Source organism: Mytilus californianus, unplaced genomic scaffold (genome assembly GCF_021869535.1).
Source record: "Mytilus californianus isolate M0D057914Y unplaced genomic scaffold, xbMytCali1.0.p SCAF_15, whole genome shotgun sequence".
Classification (NCBI taxonomy): Eukaryota; Metazoa; Mollusca; class Bivalvia; order Mytilida; family Mytilidae; genus Mytilus; species Mytilus californianus.
This window is the reverse complement of record NW_026262637.1, coordinates 1,429,364-1,453,977: the sequence shown is the minus strand read 5'-3', so window position 1 is coordinate 1,453,977 and position 24,614 is coordinate 1,429,364. Positions and strand designations below refer to the sequence as shown.

General features: G+C 32.4%; 2 long non-coding RNA genes across 2 annotated transcripts; one reads left to right on the top strand and one right to left on the bottom strand.

The window, feature by feature from the left end:
- The first annotated feature begins 1,822 nt into the window (after positions 1-1,822).
- Positions 1,823-24,025, top strand: LOC127725199 (uncharacterized). The gene is made up of 2 exons (XR_007992835.1): positions 1,823-2,369; positions 22,642-24,025. It is a non-coding gene; the product is annotated as an uncharacterized LOC127725199 (long non-coding RNA).
- On the bottom strand, positions 15,128-18,502 carry LOC127725198 (uncharacterized). Its single transcript, XR_007992834.1, has 2 exons — positions 18,115-18,502; positions 15,128-15,866 (listed from the first exon to the last, which is right to left on the bottom strand). It is a non-coding gene; the product is annotated as an uncharacterized LOC127725198 (long non-coding RNA).
- Positions 24,026-24,614: the final 589 nt, after the last annotated feature.

Below are 24,614 nucleotides of genomic sequence, written 5' to 3'. Positions count from 1 at the left end.
ATAGGTTATATTCATAGAAATTTGAACATATGATTTTTTACGGCATGTTTAAAATATAATATGTAGGTACATTAAACTTCTTGAATACTTAGTAAGGGTCATCAAATTACGACGCTGCTCAAAAGAAACAACTGATAGAACTTTATGACAACTGCATTATGAATGGTTTATATATATATATATATATACGAGGGTTGTCCGTAAAGTTCGTGGACAAGCTGAAGTCTGCGTAAAAATAGCATTTCCGGTAAATTCTTTTTGCATATTTGTAATCCTGAACTATATCCTAGTTCGGTTATATCAATATTTGTCCAATTTTAAATGCGAAATAATAACACTTACTTCATATAAATATAAGCAATAGGGACCCGGAGCACGGCGAAAATATCACATAACATGCAGGCTGGTGTTTTCATATTTTTGTTATTTAAAGTTTCAAAATCCGCCAAAAAATACATGAAACTTACATTGTGACGTCGATAATAGTCTTGACGTTACACCTGCTAAATTTGAATGGTCAAAATTTCGAAATGGCGAAGAAATCTCGATTTGAAGCTTTGAATCCAGAATCGGCATCACTGAAAAAAAAGGAAATTTACGGAAAAGGTGGAGCAGCGGGCGGTTATAAAGTTTTGTGTAGACATCGGAAAAACGCCAACAGAAACACAAAAATTCTTAAAACAGTCTGAGAAACATAGCAAAGTTAGTCGTTCATTGGTATTCAAATGGCACAAAAGGTTTGGGGACGGAAGAGACAATTTGGAAGACGATGAGCGGGAAGGTAGGCCATCTTTCAGGGAATCAGATACGATAAAAGATGAAGTTCTGAACGTTATCAACAGTGACCGGCGACTAACAGTTCGCGAAGTTGCAGACAAATGTGACATTTCTAAGGCTACAGCGCACCTCATTTTAGCAAATGATTTAAATATGAATCGAGTATGTGCTAGATGGGTACCGCGACTTCTTACAGCAGAACATTTAACAAAAAGAATGGAATTGTCAAATCAATTTATTAAAAAAGTTTCTCGTGGTGGCATATGATTTCTAGACAGAATAATTACAACCGACGAAAGCCGGTTTCATTACTACGATCCGGAAACTAAACAACACTCAAGTCAGTGGAAAAGCTGTAACTCACCGCCACCAAAGAAGGCAAAGATAACCAAATCAATGGGAAAGAATATGTTCATTCTCTTCACGGACCGAAAAGGAATGTTACTGACACATTCTGTACCCCGTGGCCAGACTGTTAATTCTGAATACTTCTCCAAGGTATTTAACATAATATTTGCTTTTAAAAATAATGAATGATCTTATATTAATAATTAAAACCTAAATAAAATGAAATAAACAGTTTAAAGAGGTATTTATCAAAGAATAAAAAATAAAATATCAATCTTATTTTAATTTAGATGCAATACGATTAAAAGTCCGTTTTTTATACTTTCAGGTACTGAGGCGAGATTTGGTTCAAGCTTTGAGAAAGAAACGCCCTTATTTAGCAGCCAACATAGAGCAAGTGATATTACACCAAGACAATACACCGGTCAACACTTCTCTAAAAACTAATCTAGAAATTGATTTATTTGGATTCGAATGTCTGAAACATCCTCCGTATACCCCTGACTTAGCGCCAATGGATTTTGCGGTATTCCCGCATATCAAATCTTTTCTCCGTGGACAAAGTTCATATTTGTATTTCGTTCATTGTTTATTACATAATTCAGGTCGTTAGTTTTCTCGTTTGAATTGTTTTACATTGTCATTTCGGGGCTTCTTATAGCTGACTTTGCGGTATGGGACCCGGTTTTGTTCATTGTTGAAGGCCGTACAATGACCTATAGTTGTTAACTTCTATGTCATTTGTTCTCTGGTGGAGAGTAGTCTGATTTGCAATTATACTACATCTTTTTATCTTAAGTTATATTTCCCAATGAAACAAATTCTATTCATATCGATCAAAGCTTAAGATTTATTAGATTTTTTCAGGTTTTTTTTTATTTTGAAGAGAACATTACATTTTGGAAACCTTAAGTGAAAATATCTTGGCGATATTTTCATTTTGAGTTCTGTGTTCATTCATTTCTTAATGTATCAATTAACTGCATGGGCTGTGTGAAACAATTAGTCATTTGACAGTTCACATGAAGTGATTTTAATTTTTTGCACGAGTAAATTCTATAGTTTTGCGATATTATTTCTGTGTTTATGAGGCAGCGAACCGAGTAACGTACTCATGTCATCTCGAAAGAATAGCTACATGTGTATTCATACAAACCTGATCAACTGATCTGAAATATCCTGACAGATGTTTTGTATATTAACAACAAGTCATTCGATAACCTGATGTGTGACAGTTTTAAAAGGTAAACATTAAAAAATCATTTAAAATAAAATGGGAACGCACAAGTTGGAAAATAACTCTAAAACTAAGTTTATTCCCTAATAACAAAAAACAATCCTAACTGTAAAAAAGTTGTCTACGTCTCTACTTAACCATGACTATTCTTTCAACGTTTGCTAGAGTAGCTATGTCTTGTAATAATTTGCATTTATTTCTTTACACGTGGAATGAACCAAATTGAATGATAAGACACCCTTCACTAATTTTCAAAAGACAAGTAATTAAAGTGGCATATTTACCAATTGAAATTAAAAAACTTCCTTGAACGGCCATGTCTAGATGCCCTAGATATTTCACTCATGAACAACGCCGGAACCTTGTGCTTTAATAACCAATAGAAACACAATAAAACTTTTAAAGGTCTTTAACGTTCGATTATTACAGCTAGTGGCTAACTTGATCACGTGGTTTAATTGATCGGCATACTGTCTGAAAAAAGGCGTCCTAACTTTAACTTAAGATATTGGACGGCCTTCCTGAGGAACAACTACTATCTTTAAAAGAGATATATGACGCATTCAGATGTGAGAATATACTTTAAAACAAACCATGAATCTTTATCATGGATAAAAAGAATTGCACACAATTTGGCGGAAAAAGGCTGACGATTCTGAAAGTTGAGTAAATGCGCTTTTCTCTGAAGATTTAAGAATTAAAATCTATACTACATGGTACTTAACTAAATGTATATTATTGTTTTCTGTTTGGTATTAAATTAAAAAATATTAAGATCCATTTTGTTACATCTGGTGATCCGTTTATTTGGCAATCGCCATTGCAGTCAGCAGGGTTTAAGAACATCCATTGTTCGACCTGCTAGTCAAATGCGTTTTGTTAAAATATACTTTTTCACTCTTTTGGTCTTTTTGAAAAATGTTGTTTGTGCTGTATTTAGACCCCTCTACCAAGAAATTTGTTTTGCATGCACACGTATATAAAATGCGATTTTTATCCAACACAATCATAGGTTTGAACGTTGTTTTCAATTCTGATATTTCAGTATTGCACCAGAAGCTCTACACAAAAATTTACGACAAAAGGGATGACTTTTCTTTCCCTATTGTTAATTTTCGCTTTTTGGACGGTGATGTTCCTTTGACACCGTCTTACAGTGTTTATATATCCCTATTCCTTCGCTATGCTCGTGTCTGTAGTGACGTTTTGGTTTTCAATTAGCGTAATCTATGTATTACTAGTAAATTATTAAGTAAGAGATTTCGTTACCACAAATTACTTAAAAACTTTACTAAATTCTTCCATAGATACAAAGATTTGTTCTGCAAGTTTGTCTGTACCTGTAGAAAACTTATTTCAAACGGTATAGCACATCCTAAATTTTGATGTTGTAAACCGAGCCCGGAAATTTAGAAACGATCCGTGTAAACTTATCAATCCTTTGAATAAACTTATTCTAAAAGGTTACCTATTCATGACTGTAATTAAATCTTTGAATATTGTTTTTATTGGTATAAATATTGATTTTGTTTTCAGTAAATTAAAACCATACTAAATATTACACATATGTACTTTCACGGTACTGCAATCTGTCGATACCTATAGTTTGGCATTGCACAAGGTCATGTTTTTCTCTGACTGTTAATGGCGTTTTTATACTAAATCCATTGGATGTTGGATGTGTACTGATTGATATTTTTGTCTTAGATACATGATTTTTTCATTAGTTGTTATTGGCTTTGAACTAGCTGTCAATAACAGCGAGTACTCTCAGATCTGTACTTAGTGTCTTTTTGTTTTTGGGATGTATACGTCCACGTCCACTGATTTTTATAGTTTGTTCTTATGTTATAATGTTACACCACTGTCCCAGGTTAGGGGAGGGTTGAGCGCTCACAAACATGTCTAACCCCGCCACATTCTTATTGTGCCTGTCCCAAGTCAGGAGCCTGTAATTCAGTGGTTGTCGTTGGTTCATGTCTGTCATATTTGTTTTTCGTAAATTGTTTTTTTATAAATTAGGCCGTTAGTTTTCTCAATTGAATTGTTTCATATTTTTCATGTTGGGGCCCTATATAGCCGACCATACGGTATGGGTTTTTCTCATTGTTGAAGGTCGTACGGTTGCCTATAATTGCTTACATTCACTTCATTTGAACTTTGGTGGATAGTTGTCTCATTGGCAATCATACCACATCTCCTTATTTTTATATTGAAACAGTTTAGATCTATGAAGAAATGTCAATTATAACTATACGTCAATAATTATAAACATTGTATTGTATTCTTCTTTAATAGAAAAAATGCATATAATTATTATATTAGTTGGAGAAATACAAAATAAAGAATTATAAAAAAAAAACTATACAGCTTTAACAATTACAGATACAACCTATTTCTGTATGTATATCGGGGACGGACGGACGCCAAAGAGAGATGATCTAATACAGCTTTTGACAAGTAATTAAATTTGCGAAATATGTATTTTGACTGTCCTAAGTCAGAAATCTGATTACAGTAGTTGTCGTCTGTTTATGTAGTTCATACGTGTTTCTCGTTTTTATATAGATTAGACCGTTGGTTTTTCCGTTTGAAAGGTTTTACACTAGTAATTTTTTGTAGCCCTGTATAGCTTGCAGTTCGGTGTGAGCCAATGCTCCGTGTTGAAGGCCGTACCTTGACCTATAATGGTTTACTTTTATAAATTGTAACTTGGATGGAGAGTTGTCTCATTGGCACTCATACCACATCTTCCTTTATCTATATACGAGTCTCAACCATACTCGACATAGTCTTAATCATTCTCGACCAAGTCTGAACCATGCTCGACCTAGTCTAAACCATACTCGACCTAGTCTGAACCATACTCGACCAAGTCTTATCCAACCTAGACCTGTTTTTTGTGTCTACCGATTGTATTTCATCAATTCAGGAATTGTTATACATATATATATATATATATATACAATGTATATCACATTCAAAATAAAAATAAAACAAGATGATCAAAGAAAGTAGTTTCTGGTTGGATTAAAAAAAAATATCATGTAATAAATTAATTTTTCGTTAAATGAATTTTTATATGCATGACATCATGTTCACATTGCTTTATGTACATCAAAAATACTAGAACTTTCAACCATTAAGCAAATATCTTAAATGTTATTCAATTTTTTTTTATCAAAATATATATAAAATAGTATATAAAGCAACTTAATAAATGTTAACATTGACACCTTTGTTTTGTAAAACCAAGAATTTAATATAATAATAATAATAATAATAAAACTTTCATAGCAATCCTTGATAACCTTTTAAAAAAGAAAATGTATTCCAAAGTTGCAGTAAACATTTATTTTAATTAAATTTAAATATGTTTTGTCAAAATTAAAGACTTGGCATACAAGAAGCACTTTAATAAGGTTTAATTACCTTTGTACAGGTGTGTTTTACAGGTAAAAAGAAAACCCTATTTTTCTTATACTCGTGTATTACTTATCTAGTGAATTCAAAAGGCCTTGTTATTTAAGTTTAACGGGATGTTGTAATTTTCAATGGATGTTATTTAAAACTTATTACTCTGTGACCAGGTGTGATCTTTTAAAAGATATTCATAGTTTACAACTAATCAGAAGAAAATTTTTATTCATTTCTTCAATTTTTAATCCTTTTTTAAAATATATATATATCCCTAATTATAATGAATAGATATATTTCTGATAAAAGGTTAAACAATGTCAGGGATTTTGTTGCCTTATTAAAAAAATAGTTATATAACTATTGTATGTAAACATGAAACCTATGTAGTTTTTATTTAGGAATTTAGGAAAATCAAGTTTTGTTAAAAAAAAACAACACATGCCAAACATAAAGCACCTTAATAAGGTTTTATTACCCACAGTATAGGGCTGGTTTTCAGGTGAAAAAAAATTATTTAATAAGACTCAAACTTTAAAACTTAATTTAACTATCTCAATTTGATAAATCTGAGAATTGTGTAAGGATCTAAAACTCTGTTTTATATATATATATATCTTTATTTTATTGTGGCTGTTGTCATGTCAGTTAAAAAGAAAGTTATTTTAACAATTAAAATTATAAAAAGTAGAGATTATTTGGTTGAGTATGGTGCAGACTGGTCGAGTATTGTTCAGACCTTTGGTCGAGTATGGTTCAGACTGAAAAAATAGGTCGAGAGCTGGTCAAGTATTGGTCGAGTACAGGTCGAGAATGGGTTAAGACTGTTTCAGACTGGTCGAGTAATGGTTCAGACTATTTTCAATAGCAAAGATAAAGGTTAAGTAAAAATCAGTACAGTCGAGTATGGTTAAGACTGGGTCGAGTAATATTAAGTAAAATTCAGACCATCTCAGACTGGTCGAGTACAAATCAGTACAGTCGAGTACAGATATAGGCCATTTCAGACTTTTACTTGTTTGTAGTGATTATTTTGTACTATTTGAGATTATTATTACGCCTTCGAAGTTTTAGTCGATAAGATATAATTTATAGCACTGAGCTAATTGACCTGGTAGATCTAATGAACATGTCAGTGATATTTACCTACTCATGTTTTAAAGGCTAAGCCTACAAAATCTCTGGTAGATCTAATGAACATGTCAGTGATATTTACCTACTCATGTTTTAAACGCTAAGCCTACAAAATCTCTGGTAGATCTAATGAACATGTCAGTGATATTTACCTACTCATGTTTTAAAGGCTAAGCCTACAAAATCTCTGGTAGATCTAATGGTCATGTCAGTGATATTTACCTATTCGTGTATTAAAGGCTAAGCCTACAAAATGTAAACAATTTGACAGTAGTGACAATGACACCTTAGGGTACTTTACCTGAATTTATTTATCTGGATAATTTCATTTTTAAGTTTTATTTTATGTCCGTTATGTTTTTCTTTTATTGTAGCATATATTTTTTTTGTTGGTTTTTATTCAATTCCGTTATTTCGTCCAATCAGAGTAAAGATTTGTGACATCATGCATGCCGTTACCATAGTGAAGCGTCCTTTATAAATGGGTCACAAACCGAAGTTGTCAGAAAAACACGCGTGAAGTTACATTTTTAGGCAATGTAGAAATGTACATGTATGTATGTATTTCGAATATAATTATGGTATTAATCAACAGCTAATATCAGTTACATAGTGTGCTAGTGACATAATACGATATATATGGGGTCACTAAATTCCATATGGGGTGAGATCGAATCTCGAATCCCCATATGAATTTTATTGACCCCATATATATCGCTTTAGATCACTAGCACACTATGTAACGAATTTATCTTACCGACTATCTTAACATGTGGTATTTAGACTAGTGGCCTAACAAAGTGATCAAGTCTTCAATACCGTTAAAAATGATTAGTATTAATTTTAAGAACCTACTTCCATTGGGTCTATACAAAAACAAATGCCAACAATAACATCTTGTTAGCTTTAAATGTGTTTTATGAACTTATTTCCATCGTTCATTATCAATTTCATCGTCTGTTGAAACCTTTAAGATTTTTCCTCAACACCGTGTTATTTGTATAAAGGGACGTAACACCACTACTAACCGTGTTTTGAAATAACGCCCGCTACTAATCCCATATGAAATATACACGGTCTCCACGCGTTTGCTTTTAACCAATCATATTCCTAGAAATGTATAGGAGGTAAGATAATGTTTCCTTGTCTGCGTTATGTATGAATAAGGACTGCGCAATATTAAGAAAGTAGCCGTATTTTGGCGCAATTGATACCTTGGAAAAATGATATTTGAGACAAATGAAACATTTTGAAACTACCAATTGGTGCAAAGGGATTGCAGCCGTTTTGTATAGTCTCATAAAAATGAGAAAAACATTTATATTTCGTATCTTCCATTTAAAAATACATGAATTAAATTAAAACATAACTAAATTTGTATTCTTTTCAAACGGGATGATAAAGACACACCCACGTTCATTTTGATATATAAAGAGGTTAAACTCCTAACTATCCTACTGTCTGTCGATACATTTATTTTTAGCATTGCACTAGTCGTGTCTTCTTTGACTGTCCATGACGTTAAAATACTAAATCCCTGGGATGTGTTTTAGTTGATTTTAGTCTCTGATGCATGATTTTTTCTTATTAATTGTTTTGGCTTTTAACTAGCTGTCAGTAACTGCGAGTATTCTCAAATCGTACTTTCTTGTTTATTTGACCTGTTGATACTACTTGTAATGCTTTTTTGTTATTTAATTTTACTCAGGGTTATATCTGGTCTATATACCAGCTTTGATAAGTGTTTGGTATTACTATAATTTTTCACTTCGTACTATGAACATCAAAATTATTTATTTTGTAAAAATATTTCCTTTCTCTATTGGACCTGTACACGTATACCTAACAACAAAATTACTTTTATTTACCTGTGTTTAAAGTTACTGCAAATGGCTGATATTTTTGTTCGAGCATATTGTTTTTCTTAAATTGTTTAACATTTCATACCGATATAACATGTTACTTTTATTATTCTTCCCTTAGTTTATTTATTTTGTATTTACATTGTATCATCAGAGACATATATACACAGAGATTGGCAACTCCGTGAATCCCGTTAAAAAACGCGGCCCGGAATGAGATTCTCGTCGATAATTATTCTACAACATGTAGACAAGTCAGGGATGAATAACCTCGATAGCTAATCAAGAAAAGTAATATGAAAACTTATTTCAGATCAAATAAATTCTTTTTCTAAAAAAACTACTTGAAATAGTTGTATTTCTTTTAATGTATTTGAGAAAATATTTTTTTCTTTTTTTCGGCATTTCTTTTAATTTAAAAAGTAATATCTGGTTATGATCATGATATTACAAGAAACATTTCTTTGCTAAAGTTTGCTTCTAAATTACACAGTGAAATTATGTGTGTCCGATTTTCCGGTCATTATTTCCTTAGAGTTGTGACTGTGGATTCACAGGTGTGCGATTACGCAATTTATTGCCCTCCGATCACCTGAATTTTGCCGGAGGTGAAGTTCTAAGTGGATTATTACTTGGTAATTGTTTTTACAACTAAACAAATTCTGACATTATTTTAACCATGACCAGAACTTTATTTTAACAGAAACACTGGGCTATACTATGAATAGGGTAAACGGACAGAAAGTCACAGTACAAAAAGTCACAAATTGGATAGGACAAAAAGTCACAAATAATTTATTGACAATTGTTTGAATATATAAGAGAAAGATCTTCAAATAATATCTTTTTTTACATTTATTCATTTTTAAGTTCAGGAAATTGTTCATAAGCCTTGATAAATAAAAAATTATTAAATTTTAATCATGCAAATAATATATTTCTTGGCACCATGAAGCCATTTAAGTGCCAATCCACTTTGACATTTTGTTATCATAACAATTATTTGATCATCATTGATATTTATTGAATAAATTTTAATTACAAAGTTGCTTCATATATTATAGTTCAATAAAAAATCAAAAAATGATTTTATAAAATTAGTGTTTTCTTGTTCAGAGAAAAATAATCTCAAAACTGATTTGTGACTTTTTGCAATCTAATTAAAATATAGATCTCGGATTTCGTTATACTACGTTATACTACATACGAAGATCTAACAACTACCCGTATAAGGTTTCACTTCTGAAGGATTTTGCATGTGACTTTTTCAACCAATCAGAATTCTAGTTATCCAATCTGAACAGCGCACGCGGAACATATTTACTTGAATGAGGTTCATTGAAAGGTCCCGAGGGTATCCAAAAATAAAAACAATGGGACTTAAAATTTATCGCTTCGATTGTTAATCGTTTGGAAATAGTTTTTAAATCTCTTTCGTCGTCATATTGTAACTATAGCCATGAATATTTGAAATATGTGACGTTTGTCAAAGTTTTCAGATGTGCCTCATATGCTTTATGCTTTATGGTTCCGGGGGTTGAACCCCCCTTTTTTTTGACGATCAATGCATTTGAATGGGGACATATAGTTGGAACCCCCCCTCTTTATCCTGGGTTAGGAACCCCTCCCCCCTTTTATAAATGGCTGGATCCGCCCCTGACTGCTTCCCTCTGCCAGAAGTGGATCAAGGATTTTGATAAGGGGGTGCAAACTATGCATAGTTTGAATGGGACATGTAAAAAGTCTAAGCATTGATTAACCATACATATATATGTTTAGCGCCATAAGCACCCCCCTCGGCTTGCATACAAGAAAAAAAAACTGTCCTCTATTAGCTGCTCTGGTGAAGTTTTTTTTAGCTCAGTTGGTCGAGTCTACTAGAGAGGTGCCTTACTGTACGAATTTTTGTGAACTGTCAGGGTGGGGGGGGGGGGCTCTTTTATTTTGTTTCTAGTAAGAAAAAAATCTTAGGTAGTAGGATATATATTTAAATACATGTGTATTTCCTATACAATTCCCATGCTGTAGCAGATACATATATACAAAAAACCAATCCTAGTCTATCATTGACATAATAATTGATAAATAAAATTCGAACTTGATCTGTAATTTGTCATGATAAAACAATACACCAAAAACCAAATCAATATCTTCAAGCACGAAGAAAAAAAGTGTGGAAAACTGATTTGCCAGACTGACGGATGGACAGACAGAAGGACGGAGTGCAAACCTAAAGTCCCCTTCGACTTTGACGGTAGGGGACTAATAACCAGGCATTTTGTAATATCAATATATGATTTAGATAGCTGCGAATTTAGCTCGAACTGAAAGTTCTTGCTTTTTTACCTTTTAAATAAATCCTTACATTTACAGTTACCAATAAACCTGACTTCCAAATAACCTTGCATTTTGTAAGATCAATATATGATTGAGATAGCTGTAGAGTTTTATTAAAATCCAAGTTAATTTGAAAAAAGTTATATAGGGAGCTACCATTTGATTTTTAGGGGGGGGGGGGGGGGGGGGCTAGGATGAAATTTGAAAAAAATAGGCAGGACAGGAGTTTTGAGTAAAAAAAAAGGCAGGATGAGACACTTGCAAAAAAAAAGTCAAGCCACACTTAAAAATATTTTGGTTTGCCCAAACCCTACCCAAAGGTAGAGACAGTGGGTAGGTAGGTAGGCATTTTCTTTTTTTTCTCTAAAGAGTAATTGAAGTGTCAGATGATTTTTAGTCTTCATGCCTATCTGATTAAAAAAAAAATTTTTCACATCAGGACAATAAAAGATTTTGAGTAGGCAGCTATTATATGGGTAGATAGGGTTAGGGCAAACAAACATATTCTTTTTATGGCCTCAGGATGACAATTTAGGTTAAAAAAAAAATCAGGATAAACTTAAAAAAAAGGCAGGACCGAATAGAGTGAAAAATAAAAAGGCAGGACAGATATTACAACTAAAAAAAATGCAGGACAAAATTTTTCATCCTAGCCCCCCCCCCCCCCCCCCCCCCATAAAAATCAAATGGTAGCTCCCTTAGTCCAAAATGAAAATTCTAGCTTTTTTTACCTTTTAATCAAATTTTTAAATTTGAAACCAATAAACTAAATTATCAATAACCTGTCATTTTTTAAGATCAATATATACTTGACATAGAAGGGCTGCAGAAGTCATATGCAGAATATAGTGGCCCTATTGCTTCAAAGTGTCTGCAAAATAGACCAAAATCACAAATAATAAATCATGAAAAAGGTCAAGGTCAGAAAAAAATGCCTGTGTTGGACATGTTCACCTTAAAATCATTCCATACACCAAATGTAGAGGCCTTATTGCTAGTTTGAGAAATAGACTTAACCACAACAACTAAAGAATGAACCATGAAAAAGAGGTCAAGGTTCGATAAAAACTGCTAGTCCAAAATGCACATGTACATCTAACAATTATTCTATACACCAAATATAGTTGACCTATTGCTTATAGAATCTGAGATAATACATTTGTAAAGTGAAAATTTCAAATGAGAAAAAAAAGCATAATTTTTAATCAAGCAGTCACTGAACCATAAAAATTAGGTCAAGGACAATGGACATTTGTTGGACAGAAACTTAGTAACTACACAAATAAGGTACACAAAAATGTATCTGTGTACAAGGTATAAAACATCCAGGTCATCTATCTTCTGAAATATCAAACTTTATTAAAATAGTTTATGCTGCTGCACAATTATGCTGATTGTAATCCCTAAGTGTCACATTTTGCAACAATGGTCTCAGGTGACACAAAAACTATTTCATTAAATTCAATCACATTTCATGTGCCTGTACCAAGTATAAACCCTGTTGTATACTTGTAGTACTTGTTGCATGGCCTATAGTTTTTATTTTTTTATTTTCAGAATTGTGTATTAAATGCATATGACAGATCTATATAAAATAGATGTGGTACATTTTTGTACATGCAGTGATGTGATGTACATGTACATGAATGATTATCACAGACACAATGAACAAGATATTTCTGCTGAATTTATTCACTACTTTTATAGACACATTAAAGAGTAGAGCTTGTCATATTACATAGACAATTGCCTTTCCTTCTATTGAAGCCTTATATATACATGTAGGTTTATTTATTTACCCGTTTCATTCTAGATGTCATTTAGTTATTTTTTGCTATTTTAGTTGCTGTCGGTCTATAACAAAGCAGGGTTATTATTCACATCACATAAACATATGCTTGTCCTGAATATGCATATTAATTTGCCACTGGACTGTAAGCAGCTATCCATCATCATTAACATATATATAAACGTTTCATGTATAGTATCTCTTCTTGTTCATATGTAAACTTTGACCTACTGCTTTATATACATTGTGTAGAATCTGAGAAATGGAATTAACCACAATATATATTAATTTGCACAAAAAAATAACCTTAATCACTGATGGGTAAAATGAGGTTGGGGTCACATGAACACCGTCTTTTGTTTGATTTTATTTTTACCTAATGTATATACCTTAATTTTTTATGTAGATATCTGTAGACTTATAAGTTGAAACAAGAGTGCACACGCTGAAATGTCTCGCCTACTATACTGACCATTGATTTTATGTTGATAGTCCTACTTATAAAGTTTTACTACAAGTATCACATTAACATTTATGATCCAAGAAAACGAGGTCAAGGTCAGATAAACCAAGGCGGAAATACATGTACACCTTTAATACAATCATTCCATACACAGAATATAGATGACCTATTGCTTGTAGTATAAAACAAACAGACCAAACCATGGAAATTCCATATGGACCAATGAACCATGAAAATGAAGTCAAGGTCAGATGATACCTACCAGACATACATACATGCATACACCTTACAATCATTCCTTACACCAAATATAGTTGACATATTGCTTAAAGTTTAAGAGAAACAGACCAAAACACAAAAGCTTAACATTGAGCAATGAACCGTGAAAATTAGGTCAAGGTCAAATAATACCTGCCAGACTGATATGTACATTGTAAAATATTTCCATACACCAAATATAGTTGACCTACTGCATACAGTATTAGAAAAACAGACCAAAACACAAAAACTAAACTAGTACCACTGAACCATGAAAATGAGGTCAAGGTCAGATGACACCTGCCAGCTGGACATGTACACCTTACAATCATTACATACATGTACGCCAAATATAGTAGACCTATTGCTTATAGTATCTGAGATATGGACTTGACCATGAAAACTTAACCTTATTCACTGATCCATGAAACGAGGTCGAGGTCAAATGAAAACTGTCTGACAGGCATTAGGACCTTGCAAGGTACGCACATACCAAATATAGTTATCCAATTACTCATAATAAGAGAGAAATTAACATTACAAAAATTCTGAACTTTTTTTTCAGTAGTCACTGAACCATGAAAATGAGGTCAATGACAATAGACATATGAGACGGAAACTTCATATCATAAGGCATCTATATACAAAGTATGAAGCATCCAGATCTTCTACCTTCTGCAATATTAAGCTTTTAAGAAGTGAGTTAACGCCGCCGCATCACTATCCCTAATTACACAAAATTTAGATTATTTTTTAACTTTTGTGATAAAATGGTGATATACATGTATGTGCTCAGTTGATACAACATTTTACAATTTTCATGCATCTTGGGACTCGCAAGTTTTGAAAATGATGAGTCTAGACTGATTATGATGAGTCCAGGACTCGCCTTAATGAGAACCCGGGGCTTGACAAAAAATTGAGAGACAAGTTGAACCCAGTCTGACAACACATGTAAACCTTTGATCCCATACATGTATACCAAATATCGTATTACTTATAATATGCCACAAATTCACTTGATAAAATCACTACACATGTAGTTTTTTAAGGAGCACTGAACAATGAAAATGGAATAAGGACAATGGACATATGTCTTGACAGAAACTTCTAAACATAAGGATTCCTTATACATTATCATGATTATGATTTTAAGTATGACAAATCCATGATTTCTACCCTCTGAAATATAAAACTTCATATAAATAGTAAATGTTGTTGTCCGATTAGCATTTCATGTCTTGCATGTCTTGTATTCTGAAACTTTTGTCACAGACAGGACATAACTGGAGACCTTGGAGGAATTAAGCCTACTTATACATGTTATAAGCCTCATGGTGATAGTCAGTAATTTATCTGGAGGAAAATGAACAAGGAAGATACAAAAAGTCAGTGAAGGTAGTCTTCAGTTCCAGAACAGACATAGTTGTCAGAAATTTTTTTTTTTAATTATCTGGTTTATCAGTTCAAATAAAGACAGAAGAAATCTATCTATTACTAAAATATAACTGTTCTGAACTGCATTTTATTTAATAGACGTATAGCACTGTCAACATGTACAATGTACCTGACAACAACCAGGCAACAATCTTTTAGTTCACAAGTACAACAGCTTGATCCATATGTGATCCAAAATGTGCAGAATGCTATTATGGTGGGAGGTTCAAATTCACTTTATACTTCTCTACTTTGAATATTATATCCTATATCACCTTCATTGCTGGTGATCATCATGTCATGTACATGTAGAACTTATTTTTAAACTTCTATAAATGGAAACCAGATTGGTCAAATATGTCTTCATAACGAGTTGAAAATATGGAATGTCTTGGACTAGGTACTGTGGCTTCCAAAGATTTAAAGTTTGTCTGATGGTCTTAAATCTGTATTGTATATGACTGTCACATGTATAAATGAAAAAGGCTTTTATATCTTTGCTTTTGTACAGACATCATTGACATTTATATTAGCAAACAATTTGCATTTCCTGGCATATCTATTTGTTTGGCGGCTGAACATTTTCAAATGCATGTTTCATGTTTTTCACATCCTTTTTAGTTTTCTGATGAAAATGCTGTTGCTTCCAGTTGATACAGATTCTATAGCTGAGCCTGTGTCTGGCCATTTCTTTATGTCTAGCATGTGTGTGAATTATTCACAGTGACTCTCAATTTCATTTCCCCAAACTTTCTGTGTCTGATTCCTTTCAATGAAGCTATATAGACCAGGGAAGAATGTCTGCTCCTGAAACATGTGAAATATCAATTTAAATATATTTATGGAATATTTTGATTTCAAAACAATGCTGACTCCATTATAAAGCTTATTTAAGATTATTTAACATCCGTTTCAGAGGAACTCATTTAATTTTTTTCTTTAATAATTATTACTAGCTTTTCCAGACTAAAAGATGAAGAAAAAATGTACATGCATGTTTGTTTAGGTTTTCCCTACCTACATGTACATACCATGTTACTTAATACTAGTGTTTATTCAAACACATTTTAATTGATATGTTCCTCTGGTTAATGACGGAATATTTTATTAAATAAATGTTACTTACAGATATACATGTAGGTTATCTAAAAGTAAATTTATAAATTGACACTGTGAATCCATTTCTAGGATCCACATCTTCTTATCTTTGAACATTTTTTGGGGAAATGAAAACACTGGCCCTTGAGTAATCCTTTTTGGGATTAGTCCTTGAGGTGTGGATTCCCTAATCAAATTTGTACGTACATGTATTTATTATCAGAATCTGTACACAAATCTTTAAACTTGTATTTCATTTCATTTCACATTTTTTACTTTTTGTTTAGCATCATCATTTCCAGACATTAATCTTATAAGATACCTATTGATTTTGTTTGATGGTTGGTTGTTTTCTGAACAATTTAACATACATGTATGTACTATGATAGAGATAGCCTCGTCTGTCTTGTTCTATATATTGATCAAGTATATGTATTAGACATGTTGAATTTAAAGATAGAGTATTCTATCAGTCAAGAGCATAATTACTTAATCAAGTCTTCAAAATTATTTATACTAGTAATGTTACAAATGAAAACAAAGCAGTGGCAGACCCAGAAATTTTCTTCATAATGGGGGCCTGTACAGCCATGCTTCAGTGATTCCCTATATAAACAACCAAATTTTTCCAAAAAAGGGGGCCTGAGCCCCCTGAGCTCCCCCTCTAAATCTGCCTCTGCAAAGTTACTCAATCAAGTAGTTAAACATGTTAAAGCTAAATATTTGAGTATAAAAGACTACAATAAATGGGGAATGTGTCCATAGGACACAGATGATGCCCACTTTTGCAGATCATATAAAGTTATAAAACAACATAACTGAAGAACGGTAAAAGTGATGCTACCCAAATTTGTGCTTAATCTGAGTTTTTTTGGTAATAAGTATTGTGTATAAGTTTCATAACATTTGGTTGAGGCAAACAAAAGTTAGAGAATGGAAACGAAAAATTCAGCAATTATACCATTTGTTCTGGAACGGTTAAAGTAACACTTTTTGCCTCTTTCAACTGATTTTTATAGTTCGTTCTTATATTGTTCTGTTACACCACTGTCCTAGGTTAGGGGGAGGGTTGGGATCCCGCTAACATGTTTAACCCTGCCATATTCTGTATGTATGTGCCTGTCCCAAGTCAGGAGCCTGTAATTCAGTGGTTGTCGTTTGTTTATGTGTTACATACTTCTTATTCGTTCGTTTTTTTTTTACATAAATTAGGCTGTTAGTTTTTCTTGTTTGATTGTTTTACATTGTCATTTCGGGGCCTTTTATAGCTGACTGTGCGATATGGGCTTTGCTCATTGTTGAAGGCTGTATGGTGACCTATAGTTGTTAATTTCTGTGTCATTTGGTCTCTTGTGGAGAGTTGTCTCATTGGCAATAATACCACATCTTCTTTTTTATATGTACATAAACAGGATGAAGTTATTTTTCTCACAAAGCATTAAACTAATATTTAATGAACACTGAAACACTAATTGCCATTCTGACCCACTGTAGCCGAGTCCAAGAATAGTGAACAATTAATTTCTTTCTTGGCAGAAAATTTCCCCTAACAATTATCTGGAGCACCACATGATATCAACATGTATCAGTGTGTGACAGAAGTAAAAAAAGTATGCTGATATTAAAACTTCTTCTGCATGTGCTGGCATAAGTATACATGTATATCTTTGCAAGTACACAGTAGAATATCATTAATAAGATGACATTATGATTTATATACTATTACCAATGAATTTAGATTTATCTGATCCCATATCTTCATTGAATTTGTAAATTATAATTTTTTTGGTAGGAGAATTAGGAGAATGAAGACTTGCAATGAATTTTCTGGGATATTGTCATGTTTTTTTAAAGTACACTGTGAATCCTCCACAAAGATTTTTTTTAATAAACACTCGAGAAGTTGCCCAATGATAGAAAAATGTCAACCTTTAATACTCTATTTTCGAGAATTTACCTTTGAATGCAGACTTGATTATCGGGTAGCAGATATCTGGTATGTAAACTCTTTCCATAGCCCGTTTGAAGCATGTTGGAAGCCTGACCATGCAATCTTTGATTTCCAAAATTTGTCTCTTCTCAAATTTCAATTCTTTCACTTTGTACTAAGGCAAAATTTCAGTTAATGCATTTTCTATGTTGTTTTTCCATTTCTACGTCGCCATCTTCAACATGTTCCTAGGTCGCGTTTATAAGGAGCATTCTGATTGGTCGATATAAATACTTTCTGGGGTCAAATATTACGTTATATAAGGTCACAAAAGTGAAACCTTGTAGGGTACTTGTTAGATCTTCGTATGTAGTATAACGTAGTATAACGAAATCCGAGATCTATATTTTAATTAGATTGGACTTTTTGTCCTGTGACTTTTCGTCCGTGACTTTTTGTTCTGTGAATTACTGTCCTACATTCTACTATAGTATTCAATCAGGAACAAAAGTAGTCATTTAACATGTCAAAAAAAGAAATCAGAAAGGAACTTTTTTATATAAAAAAAATATGTAGCCAGTAGAAATTTGTCTGTGGAAAACTGATTTAAATGATTAATTTTTGATTGACCTACAATTACATTATTTGTGGAACCTTTGCATGAATTTACTAAATGAACGTACATTATGTACAGTGTTGTCGAAATCACTATTTTTGCTGTCATGAAATATTGAATATAAATCTGTCATTATTTGTAGTTTTTTATAGACTTAATATCACAGACCCTGATTAAAAACAATGTGTATCATAAGTACAGTAAAATGCTCTGCTGAACTGTAGAATTTTAATGTTCTGTTTCATAGACCACAGAAGTACTGCACTATCCTTATCTTTACTCTTTCCTATCGGGTAGTGAAACTCGAGTTTGAAATTAGAAAGATTTAAAATTGTAGACAAGTTTTATCTGATCTTTTGTGGGTTTATGTTTCGGTGCAGTGCTATGTGGGCTGTTATTTTCTTTTCATTTGTCATTTTTTCATCTGAACTACATGACCTTGTACTTTTTGTATTGCCCCTTGACATCTCCTGCTTCTGTTTAAACCTTTACCACTAATATCTCATCTGGTTTAAATAAAATAGTGTCTCATTTTCGGAATTTGTTATACAGGAATTCATTTTAATATCAGTTTTTTTATAATCATATTAACTGCTTGGTCTCTTCACACAACTTATGTTTAGGACGGAATGCATCAATAGGTACATACATGTACCAGGTCACCAATATATAAGTACACGTTATGTGCTTTTGACCTCCACAAGAATTCTTAAACATTCATAGATGTGCATAGAATATTTTTGTCGTTGGGTTCTGAATAGTCATAGCAGCTGTGCCTTTTCAATTTATTGCAGAAAATATTTGCATAAACATTTTTCAAAATAGACGAGGTGAAACAGTGATCACAGAATGAGGACATGTAAAACTGAAACAACACAACACAACAGATAAATATAAACAAGCACCATTGCTAAAGGACTGAAACAAACATAGATGATGACTAATATGAGCGACTAGTAGTGTACAAGTAGAGTGAACATTTCTTGCTTCTTATTCTACACATTTTGTCATTTCATGTAAACAATTAAATATGTTATTTTCCGAGGAGAGGAAGGAATTTGTGAAACGAAATATTTTGATTAGTACTGTCAAGTTATATATTCACAGGAGTGTTGTTGAATAAATGAACATTTTCCCTTTTTTTACATTATGCTACCTTTATGCTACAAAGGTAGCATTTCCATTCTCATGATGTACAAAGATATTATAGAGTGGCCTTCCAATGATAGTCATACATGTAAATCATTGTCTCATTGGCAATCATACTACATCATCATATTGTTATACATGTATATATGTAAAAATTATGTACATGTACATGTATACTTTGTAAACGTAAAGAAGACAAATGAAGTTGAACACAAGATATTTATTTGCATTTTTTTCCGTATAGTCTCTGCACAACTGCCACTTCTGTTTCAAATCCAATAGATTGAATGCGGAGTCTTGTATTTATTCTTAGTTCAATGATGTCACCATCACTTGCACAAAAATCGCATACACATGTACATCAAGTTTGGCATATGAACTATGATATTTGAACTACAATAATGTGGTGTTTTCACAGTCAGGATAAGCACATGTCATTTTCTCTCTTACAAAACCATTTTTTAGTATCACATTGATAGTAGTACATGTAATCGGTCCACTACATGACTATGCAGTAACATTTGAAAAAAGTCATCACTAATAGTTGTTCCTGTCTGCCAGGGAATCTTTTTTTCAATCAGAAAGGCTAGGGAGTCCTATATTCAGCACATGTATGATATTACATCTCTTGTATGCTGCACTGTTAGGCAAATTTGATCAACATCTTTGTTCTTTTGTAACATGCAGGATCATGTTAAAAAAAAAATGCTGTCAGATACTGAATGTAAATTAAATATACATGTATATAAACTTGTAAATGTCATCAAAGTGGTGGAAATAATGAAAAAAACAATTTATATACACAAAACCGGTATGTCTTGGGAAAGTAATTCCTGTGATGGGTACAATTGTTCTTTAAAGATGGACAATTTTATAAACTGTAGCCATGGACAGGTGTCTGTCTTTGTATTGAAGAGAATGAACATGGCCGACAGCTTGAATGGTCATTTTTAATTGTAAATTGCAGTAATAAGTGGGTGAAAATTTGGAAAAAACAACTGTTATACACAAATCCAGTATGTCATAGGAAAGTAATTCATGTGCTGGGAACAATTATTCTCTAAAGATGGAAAAGTTTATTGACTGTAGCCATGGACAGAGGCCTGTCTTTATACATGTTATATTGAAGAGAATGAACATGGCCGACAGCTTGAATGGTCATTTTTAATTGTAAATTGCATCAAAGCTGGTGAAAATATGGAAAAAAACAACTGTTATACACAAATCCAGTATGTCATAAGAAAGTAATTCATGTGCTGGGAATAATTATTCTCTAAAGATGGAAAAGTTTATTGACTGTAGACATGGACAGGGGCCTGTCTTTATATTGAAGAGAATGAACATGGCCGACAGCTTGAATGGTCATTTTTAATTGTAAATTGCATCAAAGTGGGTGAAAATATGGAAAAAACAACTGTTATACACAAATCCAGTATGTCATAAGAAAGTAATTCATGTGCTGGGAATAATTATTCTCTAAAGATGGAAAAGTTTATTGACTGTAGACATGGACAGGGGCCTGTCTTTATATTGAAGAGAATGAACATGGCCGACAGCTTGAATGGTCATTTTTAATTGTAAATTGCATCAAAGTGGGTGAAAATATGGAAAAAACAACTGTTATACACAAATCCAGTATGTCATAAGAAAGTAATTCATGTGCTGGGAATAATTATTCTCTAAAGATGGAAAAGTTTATTGACTGTAGACATGGACAGGGGCCTGTCTTAATATTTAAAAAAATGAACGTGGCCGACAGAGAGAATACTGAATTTTAATTGTAATATTGCATCAAATTGGGTGATTTAATGAAAAATTCAACATATTTATACAAAACCAGTATGTCTTGGGAAAAGTGATTCATCTCATAAATGGTTTTATTCCTTTTCGAATGAAAAGGTTTTCATGAAAAATACGTCCGTGTAAAAAATGTTCATAACGTCCATGTCGGCCAAGCTTTCCCCTTATTATTGACCACAATAAAACGTTAATTGTCACAATATTTTAACTAACAATTACTACAAACTGAATAAAACAAGGTAAATAATTTACGAAATTGAAATATATACTTACATTATGCTGTTTTGAAATGCTTGATGTAAAATAAAAATCGAAGCGGTGGTGAACTTGTCATAATCAGATGCAAAATGGCGATCTCGTTAAAGTCTCGTGTGATGCGTGTTTTTAATTGGATTTCGCTGACCACTGTTACAGTTGCCAATCTCTGTGTATATATGTCTCTGGTATCATAGGTCATATTAATTTGTTCAGTGTATGTTCACTGGTGTTAATATGTCCTTTGATTGAGTTAAGCTATTTCAGTTGATATTTTATAGTGTGTCTTTCTATGTTGTGATGTTACACTATTGTTTCAGAAAAAGGGTGAAGGTTTGGTACCATTAAAACGTTTAACACGCTGCATTTGTTTGCACCTGTCCTAAGTCAGGAATCTGATGTTCAGTAGTTGTCGTTTGTTGATGTGGTTCATAAGTGTTTCTCGTTTCTCGTTTTTTGTATAGATTAGACCGTTGGTTTTCCCGCTTGAATGGTTTTACACTAGTAATTTTTGGGGCCTTTTATAGCTTACTGTTCGGTGTGAGCCAAGGCTCCGTGTTGAAGACCGTACTGTGACCTATAATGGTTTACTTTTATATATTTTGACTTGGATGGAGAGTTGTCTCATTGGCACTCATACCACATCTTCTTATATCTATGAAGTTATCTTTTTTGCACTCATACCACATCTTCTTATATCTATGAAGTTATCTTTTTTTTATCATTAATTTCAGGACAATTAGGATGACTTAAGACAATGTCTGACTGCTGTAAACAACATATTAAGTGTATTGGGTTTGTATTGGTACTGGTTTTATTTATTGGTTTGATAATTGGCATGTCCAATGTGCTTCACAACAAGAAAGACGTTAAAGAACGTAAACCAGTATTCCAACAACAACGTCAGGCGTCTTCGACATCGTTCCTTGGCAGTATCGTTGGTCAACCACCAAAATGTCGACTCAAATGGACAAATACCAGCACTAACTCCTTTATAAAATACGATCAACAGATGGATAGATTTATTGTGAGAGAAAGTGGCATTCTACTTTTTTGGCTGTCATTACAAATTGATTACAAGAACATGGGAAAAGACACGATTTATTCTGCGTGTGTTGAATACAGCAATGATAATTATAAATGCACGGCCACAATTTTTAAGAACTTGGATGCTGGAACTCTTCAAGTAAAAGATAAACTTTTTGTACTTCCGGGATTTTATTTTACAGTTAACGTTGATTACACGTTTTTAATAAATAGAACTGAAAGCTCAAATATCTTAGTGATAGAAAAATCCTTCAACGGTGGATTGGGGATCCAAAGCAATTATACTACAAAGTATCATTAATTATCAGAAATCATAAGTTTTGGTTTAAAAACGCACAAATACTAACATGATATTATATTTCCTATTTTAATGCACGTAGATCACTTTTTACCTGTCTAAATTAATTAATTTCATATTTTTGGTATATTTTCTGCATTAGGTAAATTTGTGCTGTGGCGTCTGTTTTTTTTTTATAGAATATTGCAAATTAAAATAAAAAAGAAAGGTAATATATTTCATGGCAAAATCAGTACCTTATGCTTGCCGATTGTTGTAACTGCAGTTAAGTCAATCCTTTCTCTTTAAAGACCCATAGATAAGGTCGTTCTTCAATAAGAATTTCAACATACATTTTACTTTTTGGCTCGGAAAGACTACCTGTCCATCAATACACATTTCTTTATATAATATAAAGCGATGCAAAGCTTCATTTAATATCTCACAACTACAATCTACAACCTATAATCACACCTCCCTTCTGAAGAAATATTTCTATAAAAGTGTAATATTTCTCCACCTTTTTTTTTTCTTCCCAAGAACTAGCTTTTTATGTATATATAACAACATATATGAAATCAAGTAATGATTTTCGCTAAGTTTATTGTAATTACTTTTTGTCTGCCTATCAGCGTGTATATAAAGTGTTTAACTGTATTACATTTTAATTTATGGAAATGGATGTATATAGGAGTACTGTTCGTGTTTTATTATACAATTTTTAAAATACTTGTACACTTCATTCTTCTATTATTTGTACATGATGAGTTTAATAACAAAATATTTTTACACATTTTTCTGTCATCAAATTGATACCTTATCACTGCTTTTGTATGACAATATGAATCGCTGTACTAAATGGGCGTACACTTGGTGATTTGAATGGTAATTATACCCATGGAGCAAGTGTTGTAGACTACTCTATTGTGTCGGAGAGTGCATTGATTATATTTTGTACTTTAGAGTAGCCGAATTTGTACCTACATTATCTGATGTCATTGTAAAATTGAATGGGAAGTGTCAGCTCAATTTAAGGTGGTACCTAACACTACAGGGAGATAACTCTGTAAAAATCAGCTAAACGTTTTAATTACGTTGTATTGTTAAGGAAATATTAAGCTTCTCAATGATCAAAATTGGTGTTTGTCAAACTGCTATATAACCAATGAACTTTTTCTGATAAAGTGGTTGGTTCAAATTTTTTGAAATTTTTATATTTTTGTCAAAGGGTCAAAGTAAACATTTGGTCAAAATTTTATGAAAATTAAACGAGCCAAATTAATATTAGTCAAGGTGTTGGGTACCACCTTAATGCTAATTTACTAGATGATTGTACTAATCATGATTTGCATACTATGTCTTCTCGATACATGTGGTCAGAGA